Raw genomic sequence first — 6132 nt, forward strand, 5'->3', positions numbered from 1 at the left:
ACATCATATTGATAGCTATACATGTAGAGTGTGTGTTTGTGCATATTGGTCCTCATAGTGACATAATATCAACAACATTGATATTGAGTGCACTTCCCTTCAAGGGATCACAATACATTCACGATGTCCCCAAATCATGAGCAATTTACATATAGAGCCTTTAGGGATTGTATACCACATACCCACACTTCATCATTGGAGACAAGAACACATTCAACATTGAATAGGTACTCCTAACATGTATATGATCAAACATTCATACATGGGTCATATAGGTAGGGGTCATTCCACAATAGTACTTAACATAATCAATTCTGTAGACCACACCTTATCCCTAACATTATCATTCACAATATACTCCTCATCATAAACACACTTTAAACATCATGCTAGCATTGATGATTTCATACATAACCTTCATAGCACAAATTCATGAACATATGCATCATAGTCACCAATTCACTTCACATCTATTGCCTTCAAGGCCATGATCTCAACATGCATAAATAAACAAGAAGTAAACACTGCCTCCATAAGTGGACCAAACCACACAACATCAATTCTCATACTATAGATTAGAAGTAGGTCAACTTACCAATTATCCAAGCCATGATCACCATGGATCAATCCTCAACAATTCATAATCAATTTACATAGATAGCAATAGGAATCAACAATGTAATTCAATAACATAAACATAATCTAAGTACAATTCTATAAACAAAGGGATCAACCCATAACTTTGCCCATAAGTCCATAATTCCCAACTCATCAATATACCAAAAATTCAACATGAATAAGTATATATAATCATTGGAAACATCAATACAATCTAATCTAAACAATAATTTACACCAGTAGAGATCATATTCACAAAGACCCACATCATAGGCCAATTTTTGAGAATTTGGGGATCATGGGTTCTTCAAGAATTCCTTTTGAAAATTGTCTTAAAAACCTTAATTACACATTAATTCATCAATAGAATGATTTAGAAAATTGTTTGACAAAGGAACCATGTTTAGATTGAAAATTGGGAATTTTTGGTCTTTCAATCACTTTTGAAAATCTTTGATAGAACTCCTTGAATGAGAGGTTATTCCAGAATCAAAAGCTACCATACCTTAATTATTGAAGACACATGAAATTGAAGAAGAAATCAGTTAAAACCCATCTTCTAGCTTGAGCTTCATCAAGGTCTTCAATGGGGTTTTTGAGAGAATCTATTTTGGAGGGAAGGGTCAATTTGAAGAATGGGGACTAATTCTAGGTTTTGGGATTTTAACCAACTTAAAATACCATAAAATAGGTAGAATAACTGTTTATAATAATTCCCCAAAGTACCCCTCACTTAGTTGGACCTTTTAAACAAGTCAAACTTGAGTGTTATTTTCGTCAGATTTCGTTCGGGAAACAAGTTCGCAATGCGAAGGTTTTCCCACAAGTTTTCTGAAAATTAAATTCGAGATAGTAGAGTGTGCGACATGTACGCGATGCGGACCAAACTTTTGGCCCTTGGTGGAGCTAGTCCACGACGCGGACATACTCCCTGATGAGTAACTTTAAGCTGCCTTGGCAGCTTGTTTAGCCAAGGTTTGGGGTCCTCCTCGGGAACGCTGCCTTGGCAGCTTGCTTGGCCAAGGTTGGGGTCCTTCTCGGGGACCCTTAGGGTGGCACTCGGGGAGTCGTATCCAAACGTTTTGACCCTAAAAACTTTTTTTAAGACACTAGGGTCACCTCCACTGATTTTAGACTCCAAACAACACATAAAAACATGAACAACATACTAGAACACACCAACACGCAAAAGACTAGTTTCCAAATGTCTTGATCGTCCCTTGATGTTTGACTTCCAAACTCTTTAAAACTAACTAAATAAGCTATTCTTCATTATTTTAACAAGTTATTAATGCATAAAACTCATGTGAGGCTCTACTTTATCCTACTTCATTTTGAGTGTCGTTACAGTTTCTAACCCAAGAGATGAAATAAGTCGCTTTGTCACCGGTGTGTCCGATGCTATTGAAGAAGAGTTCCGAGAGGCAATGCTCCATGACAAAATGGATATCTCTAGGCTGATGGTACATGCTCAACAATTGGAAGAGTCAAGGCTTTAAGAAGAGGAATAGAGAGGTGAAGAGGCCAAGGGTCGATGAGGGAAATACATCTAAGGGTAAGTTTGAAGGTCAAGGTGAACCAAGGTTTAAGAAGAAGTTTCCCAACCAAAGTCTTTCAAATGATCCTAGGCCCAAAAAAGGTAGGGTGTCTACCTCTAGACCACAAGGAGGAAGATGTGGTAGTTCTTATGTTGTAAAACCTAATTGTGAAAAGTGTGGCAAGAAGCATCAAGGCAAGTTCCTAGTTGGCACGGACAATTTCTTTAGTTGTGGGAAGAGTGTTCATATGAGGAGAGATTGCCCTATGTTGAAGGTTCAAGGGAGGGAGAATGAGCAAGCTCAAGCAAGTGGGTCTAACTCCGATGCTCCTAAGAAGAATCGCTTCTGTGCTCTCCAATCCCGAGGGGATCAAGAGAGCTCTTTGAATGTTGTTACCGGTATGTTGCATGTATTTTGAATTAATGTTTATGCATTGTTAGACCCGGGTGCCACTTTATATTTTGTTACTCCTTTAGTGGCTATGAAATTTGATGTGCTCCCCGAAATATTAAAAGAACCTTTTTCCGTGTCTACCCCAGTTGGTGAATCGGTCATAGCAAAAAGAGTGTATAGGGGTTGTCCCATTTCATTGTCCAATAGAGTCACATTGGTTGATTTAGTAGAACTTGATATGTTAGACTTTGATGTCATATTGGGGATGGATTGGCTTCATGCTTGTTTTTCTTCCATAGATTGTATAACCCGAGTTGTGAAGTTTCAATTTCCTAATGAACTCATTGTAGAATGGAAGGGAGGAAACTTGACTCCTAAAGGTCGAATTATCTCATGTCTAAAAGCTTGTGAAATGATTTCTAATGGTTGTATCTATCATGTTGTGAGAGTTAAGGACCTTGATTCTGAGACTCCTCCATAAGAGTCGGTCCCCGTAGTAAGGGAGTTTTCGGAAGTCTTTCGTAATGACTTGCCCGGAATCCCTCCCGAACGGGAAATTGACTTCGGCATAGACCTCTTGCCGGATACACAACCGATATCAATTCCTCCTTACTGGATGGCCCCGACCGAATTGAAGGAACTGAAGGCACAACTTAAAGATTTGCTAGATAAGGGTTTTATTCAACCAAGCATATCACCATGGGGTGCACCGGTTTTGTTAGTGAAGAAAAAAGATGGGTCTCTTAGGATGTATATTGATTACAGACAATTGAACAAGGTCACTATAAAGAATAAGTACCCGCTCCCTAGGATTGATGATTTATTTGACCAACTCCAAGGGATGAGCTACTTTTCGAAGATCGACTTAAGGTCGGGTTATCATCAACTTAGGGTGAGAGGTGTTGATGTCCCTAAAGCGGCATTCCGAACAAGATATGGTCATTTTGAGTTCCTTGTAATGTGTTTTGGTCACACAAAATGCCCCAGCGGCATTCATGGACCTTATGAATAGGCTATTTAGGAAATATCTTGACTCATTCATGATTTGTTTCATTGATGACATTTTGATATATTCTAAGAGTGAGAAGGGTCACATGGAACAATTGAGGATGGTGTTGGAAGTTCTCAAGGACCAACAGTTGTATGCTAAGTTTAGCAAATGTGAATTTTGGTTGAGATCAGTTGCGTTTCTCGGTCATATAGTGTCAAGTGAGGGAATTGAAGTAAATCCAAAGAAAATGAAGGCAGTTAAGAAGTGGCCTAGACCCTTAAGCCCTTCCGACATTAGAAGCTTTTTGGGATTGGCTGGCTACTATAGAAGGTTTGTGGAGGGTTTTTCCTAAATTGCTTCTCCATTAACGACCTTGACCCAAAAGAAGGCTAAATTTGAATGGTCGGAGTCGTGTGAAAAGAATTTTTAACTGTTGAAAGATAAGCTTAACTCCGCTCCGGTATTGACCTTACCAGAGGGTACCGAAGGGTTTGTAGTATATTGTGATGCTTCAAGAGTAGGGTTGGGGTGTGTCCTTATGCAACATGGTAGAGTAATCGCCTATGCTTCTAGACAATTAAAGATTCATGAAAAGAACTATACAACCCATGATCTCGAACTTGCGGCAGTAGTTTTTGCTCTAAAAATATGCAGACACTATCTCTATGGGGTTCATGTCGATGTGTTTACCGACCACAAGAGTCTTCAATATGTTTTTAGCCAAAAAGAGTTGAATCTCCGGCAAATAAGGTGGTTGGCACTTTTGAAGGACTATGATATGAGTGTGATATACCAGCCCAGAAAGGCTAATGTAGTGGCAGATGCATTGAGTAGAGTGTCCATGGGTAGTGTTGCTCACATAGGGGATGAGAAGAAAGAGTTAGTTCGGGAGGTACGTTGGTTGGCTCGGTTAGGTGTCCAACTAAGGGATTCCTCCAAAGGTGGGTTTATGGTTCATCATTGTTCCGAGTGATCACTTGTGGTTGAGGTTAAGTCCAAGCAACACCTATATACCACTTTGATGGAGTTGAAACAGTCGGTTCTCGATAAGTCCATCGAGGCTTTCTCCCAAGGGGGAGATGGGGTGCTTAGGTACCAAGGAAGATTGTGCATGCCGGATGTGGATGACTTAAGGGAGAGAATTTTGGAAGAGGCTTACGGTTCTCGATATTCTATTCATCCAGGATTTACCCAAATGTATTGTCACCTACGCAAAATCTATTGGTGAAATGGAATGAAAGGGGATATAGCAAGCTGTGTGGCCAAATGCCCAAATTGCCAACAAGTCAAAACCGAGCATCCAAGACCGGGAGGTCTATCCCAAGATTTAAGTATTCCCACTTGGAAGTGGGAGGGTGTCAATATGGACTTTGTGGTAGGTTTGCCTCGTACTCGAAGACAACATGATTCTATTTGGGTCATTGTGGATAGGATGACTAAATCAGCCCATCTCCTTCCTGCCAAGATTTCGTATTCGGCGGAAGACTACGCCAAGTTGTATCTAATGGAAGTGGTGAGGTTACATTGAGTTCCTTTGTCTATCATTTGGGATAGAGGTACTCTATTTATTTCGCACTTTAGGAAGGCATTCCAAAATGGGCTAGGTACTAAAGTAAAGCTTTGTACCACATTTCACCCTCAAATGGATGGTCAAGCGAAAAGGACCATTCAAACCTTGGAAGACATGTTGAGAGCATTTGTGATTGATTTCAAAGGTAATTGGGATGATCATCTCCCCTTGATTGAATTTGCCTACAACAATAGTTACCATTCAAGTATTGCCATGGCATAATTTGAAGCACTTTATGGTAGGACGGGTAGGTCTCCGGTTGGTTGGTTTGAAGTAGGTAAATTTTCTCTTCTTGGTCCCGAGATTGTTTATGAGGCTATTGAAAAGGTTTGACTTATAAGTAATAGGTTGAAAATGGCTCAAAGTCGGCAAAAGTCTTATGTCGACAATAGAAAGAGGAACGTTGAATTTGAGGTTAGTAATTGGGTCTACTTGAAGATCTCACCCATGAAAGGGGTAATGAGGTTTGGTAAAAAGGGGAAGCTTAGTCCCCGATATGTAGGCTCTTACGAGATTTTGAAGAGGGTTGGGAATGTTGCTTATGAATTGAACTTGCCTAATGAGTTGGTTCCGGTTCACCCGGTATTTCATGTCTCTATGCTCAAAAAGTGTATAGGTGATCCGGTATCCATACTTCCTTTAGAGGGTTTGGGTGTTGATGAGAACCTTTCTTATGAAGAGGTTTCGGTTGAGATCCTAGACTGGCAAGTGAAGAGGTTGAGGAATAAAAAAGTAGCTTCCGTTAAGGTTCTATGGTGGAATAACCTAGTTGAGAGTGCTACATGGGAGGCCGAGGCTGATATGAAATCCCATTATCCTCATCTCTTTCTTGCTACTCCTATTTAAACTGGAGGTAAGTAGTTTCTCTTGAGTTTGTAATGAATTAGGATTTATGTTTGTGGTAAGATCTTTTGCCATGTTTTCCTCTTATATGGCGTAGATCCATGTGAGGAAGCATGAGGTATATAATTGAGTCTCTCATGAATTATATGTCCCTCTTGTTAAATTGCTTAAGTATGATA

The sequence above is a fragment of the Solanum tuberosum genome, unplaced genomic scaffold (genome assembly GCF_000226075.1).
Source record: "Solanum tuberosum cultivar DM 1-3 516 R44 unplaced genomic scaffold, SolTub_3.0 scf00094, whole genome shotgun sequence".
Classification (NCBI taxonomy): Eukaryota; Viridiplantae; Streptophyta; class Magnoliopsida; order Solanales; family Solanaceae; genus Solanum; species Solanum tuberosum.